The following is an 18,724-nucleotide window of genomic DNA, read 5'->3' on the forward strand; positions in this document are numbered from 1 at the left end:
TATGTCTTTTTTAAAAGTCTGTAAAAAATTATTTTCCCACAAATGTATTCAAAAATCATCACAAATAACTAGAATTCTAGCCTGACAAGTCTTTTAAATGTTTCATGCAAGTAAAAGTATGTATGGAGAAGACTGTCATCCTTGTTCTGCTCTTTTAATGCTATTCAAGCTGTGTGAAGGGAGTGGGACTTCAGGCTTAGACTGTTGGCAAAGCTTACCAATTAGGTGGCCTATACGGAAGAGAAGGACATTTGCATGTGGTAAATGCATACCACTGGTCTGTGGGAAGCCAAGGGAAAGCTTTTGGAGTAGGATCCCTTTTACTGTCTACTAAATCTACAGGGACTATGCTTTTCGCAAGTATTACTACCTCTCATGTGCCTAGTACAGATGTATGAAAAATCCTGACTGTACGTGGGACCCTGAAAGTACAGGAGATTTGGCAGTACTGGAAGCACTGTTGTAAATAAGGTGTTATGATTTATATCTCACGGCAAAGAGCTTCTTGGCCACCATTTACTGGAAGCTTGGGTTCTGTCACATATCTAAATTATTCAGAACTTCACAGGCTTAGTCTATAAATCATACTTCTTCAAAACGAAGAGCTACTGGACAAGGATTTTATTCATTAGAATTGCATCTTTCAGGAAATTGATATGATGTGTGAATCTTTATTTGTGTAACAGTTTATACCAAAACAGTAAGAGGTTCTGAAAAAAAAAATAAACATTTTGAAAATGAAACATTTAGATTTGTGTCAAAACAATTTAGCTAAATTTACTTTAAATTAGTGTAAAAACAAGTCCAAATTAAACCCATCAGCCAGTCTCCACTTCCCCGTACTCCCCAAATTACTTAGCCCTGCTAGATACCAGACATAAGCATTCATGCTGATTTCTTCATTATGCTATTTAGTATCCAAAGAAAAGAAATAGCATGTAGAAATCCTGTTTCTAATTGTGAACAGTCTGAGCTCAACTTTGCTGGAGATTTTTATCAGTTAATATGGATGGGAGACAAGAAAAAGATTCATTCTGAAGTTTTCCATCTTGCCAGAAGATTTCAAATTAGACCAGAATTTCTTGGTCTCTGATGGCTGTATTCCTGGAATACTCAATATGTCAAAAATGTATAGTTAGCAACACAAACCTAAAATATTTTGCTGTGTCATATTTGATTCTGAGAGATAGGGGATACATTTTGCCAATGTGATTAATGACTAATTAGGCAGCTCTATAAGTGAGCAGAGTACAATTATAGCTACACACTGACAGGGACTTTTAGTTCTACATATGTTAGTTTTTGAGAAACTGCAATTTAAGTTTCTCATTAGGCATATTGCTCTGTAGCCTAGAAATATTCATGATGTTTTTTCCAGCCTGTTGAATTTTCCACAGCATATGAAGCAACTAAATTATGAAGGGGTGTAAAGAAATGGAACTAGAGAATAGAACATCATGTATTAGCTCATAGGAACTAAACTGAATAAAGAACATTAACCAAAAATGCATGACTTAAATAATCAGCCATCACAACAGGTCACAAGCTATTGTTAAAATCAAAGGGCAACAGAAGACATTGCATTTAGATTCTCCCGAAGACCTTTTTAGTGTTAAATGAGAAGAGAGATTGTTCTCCAGCAACAGCCTTTTACATATTTTGCTCACTGAACGGTTGCATTTCTTACATAAAATGCATGTTGCTGCTTTCTCAAAATACTGCCATCTCGGCAGTGCAGGTTTAGGAGACCAAAGGATTCCTTTCTAGTAGGTATTTACTAGGACTGTGTGGCCATGGACCAGCCTCTGTTCTTTGGAGAAAAAAAAAAAAAAAAAAGAAACAGTATGATGATTCTTGAAAGCTTTTGCATGTACCATGGGTTTCTGAAAGATCTCTGCCAGTTCCAGAGAAAAGTCACGTGTAACATCCATTAGCTGCTCAAGAAGGGATCACAGCCTCTGAGGTGAGCATAGGAAGCCCTGGATACACACTTCTTTCCATGACAGGCAATGGACGAGTGAGAAGTTACAGCTTCCAATGTCAGTTTTATTTTGATGCCTGTAATTTAACAAGAACTTAACAAGAAATTAACAACTTCTTAATTTAACAAAAATTTAACAAGAAATTGGCCAACAGCTGCAGTAGGGCTTGTTTCAAATTTATATGTGAGAGAAAGACTATTGTATTGTAGAAGCCATGTTCTTCTATTTAACCTCTGGCTGGAAGAAACTCCAGAAGTTTTATGTATAAAAGGATTAGGGATGGGTAATAATGGAAGTTAAAGCTGCCTAACCCATGCTATCATGAATAGGTCATCACAGTCACTCTCTTAGGCTCACTTCTGTTTGCAAAGATTATGTATGTTCTGGGTTTGTAGTGTTGGGTCTTCCTACAGTGAAGTTGAGCTTTCTTTCCGGGAAATCTATGGCTTCTCTCCAGAAACAACTTAGGAAGAAAATAATACAGTCCACCCCCTGTTGCTTATTGACACTTTATACTCAAGAAAGGTCTAACACTGGAGTTAATGTATATAAGTTAGGATAGAAATGCAATGGTGTGTGTGTAGAAAGAAAGTAACAGATCATTTGTTCCACGCAACTTGGCTGAAATCAATGCATTACGTATATTTCAGTGTGCAGGTAGAATAATTCTAGATACTTACAGTCTGATCCTCCAAAGGGATTTCTCAAACCAGGAAAGTGAAAAATATCATCAGGGTCACTTTCTTTGTGAATCTTCTTACAGAGTTTCCATATGTGGTCAGCAATATTTTTTGACCTTGCGTAGTGACTTTTGTTAGCAGCAATTCATTTAGAGAGATTTTTTTTTTTTTTATTCTTCTGGGAATTATTAGGATGCTAAAAACCAAGCCCATTTTCCCTAGTGTAATCAGATTGAAATAAACTGGAAGAATGCCAGGTTTATTTTTGATGCACCTCAAGCTTAGAATATCAGTGCAAACAAAGATTTTGTCCCTTGGTTTTGTGTTTTCGGTGTCTGAAACTAGATGTCAAGCAGACAAAGCTGCAAATGATAGTGTGCAAGTGCTTTACATACTGATGGAGAGAAGGTGGTGTCTTTAATCTCTGTGAAGCATTAATACTTTAAACAATTATAGCTGTACCATCTCTATTGGGAATTAGGCAAAAAAAAAAAAGCTCTTCTATTTTTGTTCCTGGCTCTGGGAAGAAATATTTGTTTGTTTTAAAGCTGGTCTTTGAATCCAGTGTTACCAAAGAGATGTTCAGAAAACAAGTGCTGCAGTGTGCTTGAACATCCTCATCTCTGGGTTCTGGGAATTAGAGGTATTGGTAATTTATTTCAGTTTATTAATTGCAAAATAACAGCAATTTTAATTTGAAATGCTTGTTAGTAACAGTCTTACAGTCTCTGAGGGGTAGTAGATAACCTTCTATGTCCTGCAAAGGGATTAGAAAATGCGGCCTTGGGAATTAAATAATTGTTTTATTGTAAATGAGTCCAAAAGCAGCCCATCCAAAAAAAAAAAAAAAAAAAAAGTCTAGAGATTTGGAAAGAAATATGAAGATACTGCTTTTGGCTGTTAACTCTACTCATGAACCCAGTGTTTAAACTCATAAACCCAGGGTTTTTAACATTTTGTGAAGGAAACATTTTGTGAAGGACTGTCCTAAATAAAGGGCACATATGTAAGAGAAAGGGGGACCTCATTTAAATCACACAGAAACCAAGCTGTTGGCACTTCAAATCAAGAATACTGCAGGAAAGTTTTTGAACTGTGGAGCTGTAAGAAAAGCTAACAGGCACAGAAGAGCATGTGGCTCCGGGTGACATTCCTGCGTTTGCGGATTCTCTAGCCTAAGTGCAGGATAGCTCAGAGAGTGGAACTAATCAAAAGGGAAACAAAACAGGTTGCCTTTTAAAGAGGGTGTCAAAAAAGGCATCAAATCAATAACACACCAGCTTTTAATCAAATTCTGGAAACAGAAGAAATAAGGAGATGAAAGTGCTAGCCCTAGGTCTATCCGAATTTTGTTGGAAGTCAGTCTATCTGATGTAATAGCAGAAACCACAACGTACAGGCAGGACAAAGCAAACCATGCCACTGTTGGACTGTTCCCATCCTGTACAGTATTTGGAAGCATGTTACTGCACTGAGCAGCTCCGTGCAGCTATGTCAGTAAACGGGGTTTTGTTAAACAAGAATACATATAGCTGGGCATCTGGAAGGATTGGAAGCCCACGATTCATTTGGCCAAAAGGAGGTATCTAAAGCTAAGCTTGTTGTTTCGACTTCTGTTACAGTCAGTGGAGAGGAATGGGCACTCCCAGATGAAACTGGAATCTAAAATGATTTACACTAATTAGGTCCTAAAAGTGACCGTTTTCTTTTTGTTCAGTATAAAGAAAGCACAAAGGGACTAGCTGAGATACGGACATGGCCAAAGTACATGACATGAATCTTGCCTGAAGTGGCAAGGAAAGTAGGCCACACAGATTTCAAAGCTTTTAAACTGGCAGAAGAAGCAACAAGGAAACAACAGTCATGCAGATTCACTGGAAGAAGAATTGAATTTATTTTCCCATCTTCCTTCCTTCCTTCCTTCCTTCCTTCCTTCCTTCCTTCCTCTCTCTCTTTCTCTCTCTCTTTCTTTTTCTCTTTCTCTCTTTCTTGGTTTATGAAGAGCCCTTTTAGCAATTGAAGAAATTTTAAGAAAGGAGAGTTTTAGAGATGTAGTGATTTCCATTTTTTTACAGTAAAACTCAATGTAATTCTGCCTCCAAAGTGGTGAGTAAACCAGCTGAATAGTAGCTTCTGTTTTCTGATTTTTAAATGAGGCTATCTGTTTGGTTTGTTTGGATTTGGTGCATATTACCACTGAAGCAATCCATTTATCTGCATTCTTTTAAAAATGCAGAGCATTTTAAAAGTGTTAGTTAGAAAAATGGGGGTTAAGTGTGGTTTGATGAGCAGGAAAATAATCTGGAAAAAATGAGTACATGTGCATTTTGTTCTCACTGTACTCATTTAGCTTTTTATGGAAATGCATGAACTGGTATAAACAAAGACATAATGTGTTTTTAATTCAGGAAGAAGTAGATCAGTGGGGTGAAAAGGAGATAACAAACTTTAAAGAATTTGCCTTGTAGAATAACTTCAGAATTGCTTCAGTAAAATCCCCAAAGAGCAAGCTTTTGCTGGGCAAAAGAATGTGAGTGTATTAAAACTGAATATTTCTGAGTAATTTGAAATCTGTGCTGCCTGAATTACTGTGAATCAAATCAGGTTGCTATAAACAATAACAAAATGGGTGACTGTGCAAATAAATGCACTGGGTTATTTAAATTTGCATTATCGTATTTTGTGAGATGCTGTGAAAGTGGCAACGTGTAATTTATACGTGACCTAAATCAGTCTGTTTTGCAGAACGACATGCCTTTTTCATTAATTTTTACTTAAAAATAATTTAATAGCTATTACAGCAAATTCCTTTTATGTTGTTCACTGAAAAAAACAGCACATCTCAGTGGGTATTGGTTTGATGTGTTAGATCATGTTCATGTAATCAGGAACAGGGTTTTTAAACCTTTATTTAGTCTCTGCAAATGTCTCTAGTGGCTTTAGAGTTAATGGTCTTAGGTCTCCACTACGTTAGCTTCTGCATCTATTACCTGAAAAAAAACATATAACCATTAAGAGCAAAAATTTAGCACAAATGAAAGACTACTGAAAACATAGGCAGAAATGTAGATAAACATGTGATGTTAGTCAATAAATCACTCTGTTCAGTTGGGTTAAAGAATGCTATTCTGGGGACTTGCCAACCAGAAAGAATTACTTTGGAATTAAAGAACAAGAGCGTAACGGATAATCACTGTATCCCAAAAACCTTTCATAATCACTGTTTTGTCTCTATAAATGTGAAGCTCTTTTTTTTTGACATGGTCCAACCTTTCCTTTCTTTCCTCATCTGTACAGATTTCGTGCTATGTTTGACATGTTCAGCCATATTCTTGATTCATGGCACAATTTTCTAGTGTACTCTATCACTTTTTCCTCTTTATTTAGTTCCTTTTATTGAACACTTAAGGTTTGTGACTGGCAGTTTACATTTTCTTAGGCCTTTCTGAACACAGATCTCCACTAGATCTGTTCACAGGTTTCAGTACTTCACATTCTCTATCTTGTGTTCTCATCCTTGATACCCTTCAGCAGTCTGTGAACTCTATATCCCATTTATGGTGCAGGCCTTTCATTATTTTCATCAGATGCTGAGGAGAAGAAAATATTTTGAATCAAAGCATTTCTCCTCATATTTGGGCTCAGAGTTTTAAAATATATGTTTGGAATTCTTTAAAATAGACAACGTTTTATGTTTACATGCGGTGGTCTTCTTGAATGAACAAAAAATGAAGTGTTGCTCTGATTTTGCCATATGAAAACAGAATTTTACTGGAAGTTCAAAGTGTAAGTGTTTTATCATTTAAAGACGATTTTTTTTCTCTTTGAAGATTTGAACATTGAAATTCTTGGAGAAATACTTGTTTGCCAATCTTCTGGTATTTTTTTCCACTTGAAGGACTCTTGATCAATGTCTTAGGCAATTTCTCATCCTAAATTGGTTTTGTCTTTGATTTTTATTTTGGGGGTACATTGGCTAATTGCAAACGAGTTCCAAGAAAATACAAAGCACTATATATTTCATTAACTTATTTTTTAAATATATTTTAAATCAATTTTGTCTTTATCGTCTGTGCATTCTGCTCTTTTCTTTTTCATCATTACATACTTATTTTACCCTTTGGAATAAGCTCCGTGTGTTTGTCTACTAATAGGCTATCTTAATGTCTTGTAAGAAAATTAAAAAGAAAAATCTCTCTCACAGCTTTGCTGAAAGGATGAAGCTTAGTGTTATTGTTAGCATTTGTTTCATTAATTACTATTTAAGTACCAAATGCTGATGATTCAGGGGATCAAGAAGAAAGCTAAATCAAGTGCATTATGCATATTTTCCCCTCAAAGCTGTAAAGGAAGTGACTAACTTTCACTTTTAGGTGGTAGCACAGCATCCTCTCAGAGACACACTGAGATGTGCTTGCCAGAGAGTATTTCCTACATTTATCCAACAGGTGTCAAGCATACTCCTAACCAGAGGCTTGCTTAATGAAGAATGGGCCATGTCTGCTCCATTTCCTTTCCATTATAGAGAACTTCACCTCCTCCTGGCTTAAGCAGTGTGTGCTAATAGTGTTGTGGTCATCAGAGGAGCAGCAGTACTACGTGTCGTCCTGGGCCAGGAGTGCTGGAATAAGTGTATTTGAGGTAATTCATAAGTTTCTCAGAGGAGCTGTTATCAGAGCCATAGAGATGTTTTAGTACTCAGCACTCTCCTTATTACCTGATGCGTTCTGGCTCCTGGGCTCTCCGTGCAGAAGGGTTTATAACACTGTGCGGCTACAGTCATGGCCATAGTGAAGCCATTTTGTTACACTAAAACTACCTTTGTCAGTTCTTACTCTCAATAGGAGCTGTACAGGGAAAAATTGTGTAAGAAAGAGGTGGTTTTAAGAGCGGTAGATGCATTAAATGATTTTAAACTTTCATGTATTTGTAATAATTGGAGCATATCTCTTTTACAAAACTACTGAAAAAATGCCTCAGATTATTTTTACTTTTCTTTGAATGGAAGATGTATCTTCTGATTTGAAGAATCCACAACCAATTTATAAAACACCAGATGAGATGAAAAGTTTTCATTGATACAGAACTAGCCAATTTCTAGATGAGCACAATGTGATTTATGTGGTTGCTACAAAATGTCAATATGTTAGAGTCATCAGCTATCTAATCAGTAAGTTATTGTGTATTCTGACAGTCCTCCGTGAAGACAGATTTGTTTTACTTTGCATACAACAATAAGCTGCCTCTGTAGCAGTTGCTTCAAAGAATGTTGTCATCTGTGAAATAGCTTTTTCATGTAGTTTTTGCTATATTTTGCCATCCTCAAACTGCATAGGAGAGACAATTAGTAAGAGTAGTTAAAAAAGAATATGTATCAAGAAGAAAATCAAATGATTAAAAGTCTTTTAAGCTGTGGTTTCCAAAAGGAATATTTCATATCCTGTAGTTGAGTATTATGAGCCTTTTAAGTGCTGTAACCTGAAAAGACATTAAAGCAGTCTATCACAAAGTTCAGCAATGTACTTATTCAACAGTATCCTGCTTAATACTGTCTTGCAGTACATTTCATCTGTATGTGTAGTTGGTTCTAAATATGAACTAACGATAAAAGATTTAGAATTAACTTTTAGGAAAAAAACAACGCATTGTTAAATATCATTTCAAGTTAAAAATACTCATTATTGGTCTGAGGTAATAATCCCACTAGAAAAGATAGCTTTACAGTTTAAGATAACTAAAAAGAGACAGGAGATACAAATCTGACAAGCAACTATATTCAGTCCTATCAGTGTCAGATCTGTTTATTTTTGCTGTGCTTTGAATATCAAGAAATACTAATAAAATCTGTACTGGGCTAAGGGTGATTTTTTTTTGTTTGTTTGTTTGTTAAAGCTCTGGTTTGTTAAGTTAGGGTCTCTAGAAGATACCATATACTGTAAATTTGTATTTAACTGAAATTTTATCTGTGAAATTTTATCTGTGAAATTTTATCTGTGAATATTCTTTTAACTTTTCTATCATGTTGTGTCAGCTGTATAAATATGAGTGCTACCAAACAAAAAGAATATTGGGATTAGCGGTCTACAGACTGACTACAGTCTGCATAGCTTATGGCTTGAAACAGAGTCTCTCAGGACATTTGAGATGCCAAGGAAAAAAACAAGTGCAAAGGATAAGGAATTAGGTGTGTCATAAATGCAGCCAAAGAGCAAAGACTGCTGGTCAAGAATAAGTGACAAGTGGAGTGAAAGGCTGTTTTGAGCTAGATAAACATGGATGAAAAGCAGAACAGAAGGACTCCAGAGAAAGGAAATAATGGGAGGAAATGTACACTCCTGGGGAGAATACATTCAGAGCTCTGACAAAAGGGCATTTTGGAAACCCTTTTATGCTTCTGACGTAGATCTCAGGCAAAAGGACAAGTTAGCAACAGAAGTGAAAATTGTCTTTGTTGGGAATTGTCATTACTTCAAAACGTAAATTTGATTGATGTTGTGGGAAGCAAATAATACATAACTTCATAGTAACCGAAGGAAAACATACTAAATCAGTCATATTCTATAAGACTTTTTCAAAATCAAGCAGTAGGGAGTTCAAATACTGCAAACTTTAAGAATGCATCTAAAACTGGAGCATTGAGAGGACCTTGGTGATAGTATGTATGAAAATCAGTGTGTAATAGAAGATTTCAATACAATATACATTAACTTCCTACGTGCTACAAAATAGATGTTTTTTGAAACAGTGTCCTGATATGGATGGAACTGCAATAAGTAACAGCAAAATGGTATGCAACTTTGTTATTCTTTGTTTCAAGATAAACCTTGTAAGTCCTTGATTTCTGTGCATGTGACTGTAAGCATGTGTTGGTACTGCAATACTGTACAAAACTGTATTTTTAAAAATCTAAGGTGTTCAGTGTTAAATTCACCTTCTGTTGTTGATGTATGCAGGATCCTACCTGCTTTTCCCTCATTAACAGTTTTTAGACTTTTAATGGAGTTGTACAGCCAATGTTGTTCCTAGAAAGGCATGAGTACACTAGGAATGTCTATGGATGCCACCACCACTTCCTCAGATATCATTGTTGTAATCCAACACAGTAATGACTAAAAAACAATAAACTATCACTATGGACTATATGCACTAGTACTGAAATTAAAGTATTGTAGAAATCTCAGGTCATAACTAGATTTACAACTGGGTTTTAGTGGGTACATTTGGAATTACTTGTGAGTGTAATGGAGAGGCAATAGATTCCTTATGGAGTTACCCCGTTTTGAAGATACTTGCTACTGCAAAGTTGAATTATGATGACTTTGTGCTTTAACTACGTGGCATCAATAATAATATGGCCAGAGAAATGCAAAGCAACCCTGCATATGCTTACCAGCTTAGTCAACTGAATGCCCTTAGCAGTATTTGCAGTACTTTTCCAAAGATGCCAAATTTACAGCTTCACAAAGAAGTTACCAGCTAATTTTATTTTAAGAATCTGTTAGGTTTTGATCTTTTTTTGGCAAAAATAACCCAGAGTGCATCCAATTTTTTTCTAGTCTGCAACTCAGGAAAGATGAGACACGCATAAGTAATTGCCATAGTTTAGCTGATAAAACTAAAACTGAAGTAACTCTCAGCAGAACAGTACTGCAAAAAGTTGCCCGTGACAGCTGAACCATACACTCCAAACTAAAAGTGGGTAAGCCCCTTTTTTGGTATACATGGGGAGTAGATAAACCATATACTAACCAGTAAAGTGAGTAAATTTCTTGACTCTTGCTTCCTATCCTGTTTAGATGTATTGCTTTATAGTTTGATCCTAAAATGGCTGTCAAGAAGCCTTCACTGCTCTCACACTTTCAAGAACATTACTACTGGGCAAATTTACGGTGTCTGATAAAGAATATGGGCAAGTTAGTGACAGAAGAACATTTATGGGTCTTATATTTTCCCATGGAAGTTGGTTTCATAAACAACCTAATTGTGATGCTTAGTATATTAAATAAATAAATAAAAATCATCCTTAATTTAGAGGCAATGTAAGATGAAAGGAAGCCTTGGGAGGGGGAAGGAAGAAGAAAAAGAGTATAAAAGGACATGTAGAAAGGCTGTTTGTAGCAGATCTTCAAAGAACTGTCATTTCTGATAGGAGTCTCTTGAGCATCTCCATTTTTAGTGTTCACCAAGAGAGACAGAAGTACTGATCCCTTTGAAATTCATGCACTAATACATAGTAAGTTAAAAAAAAAAAAAAAATCAAATGTGCAGTATTTTCTTGATGAAGTTGAAAGTTAATGTGTTTGGTTAGAGTATAGGTGAGGAGATAGCAGCACAAAAATACACTGTCAGGTTGTCCTGGTTTCAGCTAGGATAGAGTTAATTTTCCTCCTAGTAAAATGGTATGGTGCTGTGTTTTGGGTTTAGGATGAGAATAATGTTGATAAAACACTGTTTTAATTGTTGCAGAGCAGTGCTTACACTAAGCCAAGGACTTTTCAGCTTCTCACTGTCCTACCAGCAGGCAGGCTGGGGGTGCAGCAGGAGCTGGGAGGGGACAGACCCAGGACAGCTGACCCAAACTGGCCAAAAGGATATCCCATACCATGTGGCGTCATGCTGAACAATTAATAGGGGGGGCTGGCTGGGGTGGGGGGTGGACTGCTGCTCAGGGATGGGCTGGTCAGCAGGTGGTGAACAATTGCATTGTGCATCACTTGGTTTTTACACATTGTTAGTAGTAGTACTATTATCATTCTTCTTACTATTTTTCTTTCTTTTCTGTCTTAATAAACTGTCTTTATCTCAACCCACAAGCTTTCATCAAGCTTTCATTTTTTTTTTTTGTGATTCTCTTCCTCATCCCACTGCGGGGGAGGGTGAGCAAATAGCTGTGTGGTGCTGAGCTGCCAGCTGAGTTAAACCACAACACAGGTAAAGTGATTACCTTGCGTTGCTGGAGGTAAAATGCTATGTCGTATGTTTCATCAAGGATCTTATTATTTTCTGCACATTATTGAGGCAGTATTTCTGTGTTTCTTTTCTTTTTTTTTTTTTTTTTCTGATAGTACAAATTATTTTCTTGGCTGAATCTTCCATGCTACTAAATGAGTATATTCTTGCTTATTGGAGATCATGACATTTGCATGTGACTTTTTGAATCGTATAGCTACAAAGTGACAGCTAATGCCACTCAGAATGGCTCTTAATTTTCTACCATTGAGCTGGATGTCACATATACAAGCAAATACAGTCTCAAAATACCTTTATTTACCTTTCCTGAGGCCAAAGGAGATAACCTCTGAGCACTCCAATTTTCCTCAATTTTTCTTAAGATTGAATTCTTTTTTAGAGTATGTTTTGTAAAGTAAGATTACAATAATATTCAGAAATAACCATTCTCCTTATGTGCTGAGATATCTATAGGGATCTCGATTCTGAAAGCCTCCACCCTATCAATGAGCTTTTAAAACCCATCTTCAAAATTAGAAGTTACTCAGAAGAACAGTCAGCTTCAAAGCAAACTAATAGTTTCCCAGCGTGAGCTCACAGCTAGTGAGCTTCGCAAACCTTTATACAGAAACATTTAAAGAATGTATATAGTATCATCCAACCTCCTGCTCGGAACAGCATGCAGCATCCAAACTTACATCTTTCCTTAGTGTTTATGACATATCCAAAATATTCTGAATTTATCAACTCTTTTTAATGTTTGTTTGATAGTTCAGTAAATGCATTATATAGGGACAATGGTCATCATTAATTGCTAATGTTTTTATTTTATTGTTAGGTCTTATTTAGTAAAGTTTCATTTCTCCTGTGCACATGTCAATTATATTCTATAATTTGATTATATGACAACTCTGATTTTCATTCCTTGACCAAAAGTCCTCCAGTGAGTCTCATATTATTAAGTAGACATGACATATATATTTAAACCAAAGGCAACTGTACACATCTTTGGCAAATACATTGCTCAGTTTAAACTGTCCTGTCACATCTATTGATATTTTCCCTACGGCTAACATATATTGCCTATCAGTCTATGATATGTCTAGGAAATCCCATTTCACACATCACTTCTCACAGTATTTCATAATCACACAGTCAAAGGATTTTGCATTATTGGAGAAACAAGGAAGTATTAAGTCAAACCATCTTTCATATTGTTACTTAAATTTATAGTTGGGTTCTTTGCATCCTCACCTTTTCTGACATCAGTTGCTCTGTTGTTACTTGCACTGTTTTAAGTTTTGTGGTGTCACAGAATCACAGAATATCCCAGATTGGAAGGGACTCACAAGGATCATCAAGTCCAACCTCTGGGTCAGCACAGGACCACTCCAAAATCGGACTCTATGTCTGAGAACATTGTCCAAACACTTCTTGAACTCCAGCAGGCTCAGTGCCGTCCCCAGAGAGCAGAGCTCAGCGCCTGCCCCTCCACTTCCCTTGTGAGGGAAGGCTTCGTGAGGGAGCTGCAGGCCGCCATGAGGCCTCCCCTCAGCCTGCTCTGCTCTGGTCTGAGCAAACCAAGGGACCGCAGCTGCTCCTCTTATGTCTTCCCCTCTAGAGCTTTCACCATCTTTCTAGCCCTTCTTTGGAAACTCTGGTAGTTTTATGTCTTTTTTTTGTTTGTTTTTAATACTGTGGTGTCCAAAACTGCACACAGTACTCGTGGTGAGGCCTCACCAGCGCAGAGCAGAGCGGTACAAACACTTCCCTCAACCATCTAGCAATGCCATGCTTGATGCACCCCGGGGTATGGTTGGCCCTTTTGGCTGCTGGAGCACAGTGCTGGCTCATATTCAGCTTGCTGTCAACCACAATCCCCAGATCCCTCTCTGCAGGGCTGCTCTCCAGCCTCTTGGCCCCCAGTCTGTATGTATAGCCAGAGAACGTAGTCTGTATGTATAGCCAGTGTAAGTAATATTGATCTGCAAACTTTGGATAGAAATACAACTTTTGATTGTTTGAAATAGAAACATTGTGACTAGAAACAGTATTTTTTCCGTCTTAATAGAAGTTCTGTCCCTGGAAACTTTTGATCCAGGTAGGGATATGTTTATCAAATATCTCTGAAGTTCATTTGTATTCAGATCTAGAAATGTTTAACCTGTCTCTTGCCCTTAAAAGATTCTTTTAAAATGTTTTGCATCTTCAAATCTTATATATACTTTCAGTGAATATTTGCATAATTTTCATGAGTGTTTTTTGATACTGTAATACAAAGGATCATGTGATGTCTTACAGGTATATAAAAGACAAACAATTCTCTATGAAGTATATTATTCCCCAAGTAGAGCATTTAATAATTTCTTCCAAGCAACCCAAACACTTGTGATACTTAAAATCTCAATAGAAGATATACACGAGTAACAGAGGAGGAGGAGACAAGCAGCAGCAGGGCCGGTTAGCTCAGTTGGTTAGAGCGTGGTGCTAATAACGCCAAGGTCGCGGGTTCGATCCCCGTACGGGCCAGCCAGGTACAATTTTGAGGAGAGAGAGAAGTGCACATGCTCATCTCTCTGCTCTGGAGAACAAGACGGGAGGACACGAGGGAACCTTCAAAAGGAGAAGTCTGTGACAGGGGAGGTTCAGTCTGGATGCTAGGAAAAGGGTATTCACTGAGAGGGGAGTGGTTGGGCACTGGGACAGGTTCCTGGGAAGTGGTCGTGTTATTGAGCCTGCTGGAGTTCAAGGATGGTTTAGGTGACACAGACATAGGGTCTGATTTCTGGGTGGTCTTGTGTGGAGCCAGGAGTTGGACTTCGATGATGCTTGCAAGTCCCTTCCAAGTTGGGATATTCTATGAGTCTCTGATTTTATTTGCATTGCTTATAAAGCAGGTAGTTTGATAAGTATCACAATACTAACAATATGGATACAAACAGATAAGACATTTCTCATCTCCTGGTCAATCTTGAGAGTTCTGTCTCTTCTTTGGCTTCATTTAACTATCTTTCCATACAGCTTTCCACTTTCATTGTTGTATTGTTAGCACAAAAGACTCCCTTCTTTTTTGCCAAGGTTCAGTTATCACTGTATGTCTTTTACAGTTTGGAAGTTCTTTAAAAAAAAAAAAAAAAAAAAAAAAGCACATTTGAGAATTTTTTTTTTCTCAATTTTCATGTTCAGCATTTGGACAAGCAGAGCCTGATTACCAGGCATTTTGTATATATTTTTTGTAAATCATTCTGTTCTTCACTAGGTGCTAATTTATCCAATTTCAAATACAGATCTCTAAATTGTCTAGTACTCTGCTTTTGACCTTTTGCGTCTCTTCTATTTGAATGCTTGCCATAACTGCTGCCTCTTCCGCTTGGAAATATATATTGAATTGTATTTTTAGTATTTTTTTTTTCATTTAAGAAGTATTTTTCAATACTTTCGAGCAGCAGATCTCATGTGCATTGCTTCTTTTCCATTTTTTGGTAATTTGTATGACCTGGGATTTGATAATTCATTTTAAGTACATGGAGAGTTATAGCTTTGCCTTTAATTGTTGAACACTGACTATTTTTCTACACTTTTTCTGTAGACCTCTGGGGTCTTCATGGACCCATTAGTTACCATTTCTGAAAGTTTTCAGGGTTTCCTAACCCTAGTTTCAAGACTGCAGTACTACCCGTTTGCCAGTGTTGTACAGATTATCTCTGAACATTTTGACTCGCTGTTTGATGTGGGGTCATTTTTAGTGACTGGAGAAACGCTCACATGATCTTTGGCATGGAGAAATGAAAAGCATGAAAAACTTTGGAGTAGATGATAAGGATGTTATGAAAAGGAACGGAAATTAACCCAACATTGTTATTGCCAACCGAAATTCATTTTCCATTATTAAATTTCAGTGAATGTATTTAGAGTTAATTTTCAGTATAATCACACTATGTGATAAAGTATTTGTATTTTCTTCTTACCTGATGTTATGTGATTTTAGTGTTTTTACAGGAATTCCAATATGAAAAGTGAAGTTTTTTTTTTCAAGTAGAGTGCCTTCAAATAGCATATATAATAAAATTTAAATCAAATTAATTAGAAAAACACCTCATGGAGGTGCCTGAAGCCAGGGACTGGGGCTGCCCCCAGCTGTTCCCCCAGCTGCCCCTCTCCCAGCTGGGGGTGGTGGGATGAGCCCTGGTTGTATGGCTCTGCCCTGAGGACCTCTGGGGAGTCCCTGCCACTGCTGCCTGTGGGGAGCTGCCAGCCCACACAGCACCCTGGCTTTTTTTCCCTTCTTAAAATTTAATCCTAGAGTGTGTTTTCCTTGTATATAAAACAAGAATGATGCTAGTTTTCTTAGTTTGATGAAACTTGCAATTTAACCACGTAAAATAAATTGGGAAACAGTAAAATAATGAGATGAAATATGATCTTTAAGCCAATGAGTGTATATTAATAATCCATAATAAGAAATGCTCGTTCTACAAATGGAACTTTTAGATGTGATTCAGAGCCCTTCTGTTTCACCACTTCACATAGTTCTCAGCTTCTAAGCAGCTGCTTTATCAATCATTTCTGTAAGTGAGCCTGTAGATTGGTGTGTAAATGAAGTGTTGTATCTGCTCTCTCCCTTGTTTTCTTTTATGCCCTGAACCAATCCTGTGAAAGGCAGATTCATTTGTTGTTTAGTTGAAATAGAATGACTGCAATTCTACAAACAAATTGGGCCTCAGTCAGGTGCACTCTGTCATAAATAATCTCTGAGGAGATTGGATTTCTCTCCTTGCTGATGTACTTCAGCCGTACGTTAAACTCATAGCTTCTTAAAGGCACTGAGTTATTGCTCAGCTGAATGATCACTGAACAGCAGGCACCTGTCCTTGTTCTCTTGTGTTGTAGCCGTGTTTATTTCCCTAAAGCATGTTCAGCAAGGTTTATGGTAAGAGAAAGTACTAGTCCATTTTCTAGTTTTTTTTTTCACTCTTTGTCCCAATCTTTTCTTATTCACCTCCATGATACACTGCTCTTTTGGCACATATTTCCTCATGATCTGGAGAGAAAAGCCATTTCATAGATTGGTTAAGGGCATTTTCCATGGTCAGGTCATCTCATACTCGTATTTCACATTTAGCAGTAGACCACTTTGAAATTTAGCAGCATGTCTTTATTAGCTGCAGGAAACATCTTTAAAATTTCATTTATAATTTTTACACTTATTTATTTGGCTTTGTTGTAAGTTTGCTTTCCACTTCAGTGTACCCTTTTCCCTCTTTTTTCTCAAAAGCAAAATGAAACTCCTTAACTCTGTGGCTGGGAAGTCTGTGGTGCAGGCAGTGTGATAATGTAATCTCTGCCTTTACCCAGGCTACCTTTTGCAGGTTGTGTAATGGGTCGAGCAACATCTGCTAAAGTGTGATAGTTCTGATCTACCATTTCTGCACACAGCCAATTCCGCTGAACAGTCGGAGTTATACTTTGCTTAGATTAATTTATGTAACCACCACAACTAAAACTGAACAATTCCCGCAAGACAGCAATCTTTAAATCTTGATATATAAATAGGAGATTGTGCATGTTTGATAGCTGGTATGTTCAGACTTGGAGTGTCTTTGCATTTGATCTGTTTCTCATCTGCCAGAAAAGCAATATGTAGAAGGATAGTGAATAATAGTATAATATTTAAGTCTTATGTAAAATACTAAAATAACAGAATAGCAGTATCACTCATTGGTGAATGAGCTGATTTTTGATATATGTGGGGTCATTTAGAAAGCTAACAATAAATGGTTTCTCTCTGTCTCAAACCCACCAGTAAATCTGTTCAGGTATGTGATGTGATGTTGGAGAGATGCAAATGTGGGCTTTTAATTCACAAAACCAAGTCTCTTCGCTGCAGAATAGCATTTAAGAAAAAATAACCAAGAAAGCCATTAATATCAATCCAATTGATAGACAGGGGATGAGTACAGGCAGTGTGGTAGCTAGTGCCATGAAATGGTACTTTTCCCACATTACCCAGTGGTTTCAGGCATTGCGTATCAGAATCAATTTATATTATAGTATTTTAATAGTTTAGGGGAAGTGAAGTTCTGTCATGCATCATATGTGAACGTGGGTGTAAGAATGGGCAAATACTCTCATCACTACAAACCATGTGAACGTACTATAAATTAGCTAATAAGCAGTATATATCATTTTTCTTTCTTCTGCCGTATTGCACTTTGTATAGCTCAGGTTGCATTTCTGATATAAGCCACCTCACCAGTTGTGTCACGTTGCACATGGCTGTGAATAAGTAGACTTGGGCGTACGTGCATATACTTGTCAGAATGAATCAGCTGGCTGCTTGGTATGTAGGCTGAAAGGAGATATTATCAGCAGAGCAACTTGAAGGCAAAAAGGAACAGGCCTCTGATGGAGAAGCCTAACAAAAAGGGGTTTGAAGGTTGTGTGGCTAATCTGTGGTGGATTGGAGGTATGGGGTGGGGACTGGGCACAGCAAAATAGGCTGAACATGGTGTTTTAGAAAATTTTAGGGTAGCAATAAATTCAAGTTTTCAAGTGGTAGCAAAGAAGGACTCGCCAGAGGGATTCAAAACCATGTGGTTTAACAACAACGTTGCACAAAAATTGCCACAGAGACAGAAAGGATTGGCAGGAGAATAGCTCAGGACCAGAACAAGACCCTAATAACAGAAGAGAAATGATGAGCAGCAGAAAGGCAATGCTTGCTGAGACATGGAGATGAAATGATAGATACTAGAGAGAGATTTTGGATAACTGATGATGGGATAACAGAGAAGAAAGAAAAGGCAAAAATATAGCACATGGTCCTCAAAGAATAGGAGACTAATAGTAGTGATAGTGCTAGAAAAAGGAGCAGAAGGGATTTGAAAGTGAAGATGGGAGAACCATCTGTTTAAGGTGGCAGAGGCAGGCCTAAGAAGAGAGATTAGCTGGGCATAGGAGATAAGTTATTGTGACAGGTGGGTTTTTGAGTCATCAGTAGATAGCTTTATAAGCTATGTGAGTGGAAAAAAGTGTTCACAGTCACTGCAGAGTGAGAAGAGCAGGGGTCGAGGCCCAAGCTCTGCTTTATCATCATTATATCAGAAGAAAAAA

General features: G+C 37.2%; 1 protein-coding gene and 1 non-coding gene across 5 annotated transcripts in view; both read left to right on the top strand.

Annotated features, from left to right (window-relative positions):
- The window catches only part of IMMP2L (inner mitochondrial membrane peptidase subunit 2), a 468,784-nt gene that overhangs the window by 113,692 nt on the left and 336,368 nt on the right, over positions 1-18,724 (top strand). The window lies entirely within an intron of this gene.
- On the top strand, positions 14,067-14,140 carry TRNAI-AAU. Its single transcript has one exon. It is a non-coding gene; the product is annotated as a tRNA-Ile (tRNA).

Source organism: Cygnus olor, chromosome 1 (genome assembly GCF_009769625.2).
Source record: "Cygnus olor isolate bCygOlo1 chromosome 1, bCygOlo1.pri.v2, whole genome shotgun sequence".
NCBI classification, from domain to species: domain Eukaryota; kingdom Metazoa; phylum Chordata; class Aves; order Anseriformes; family Anatidae; genus Cygnus; species Cygnus olor.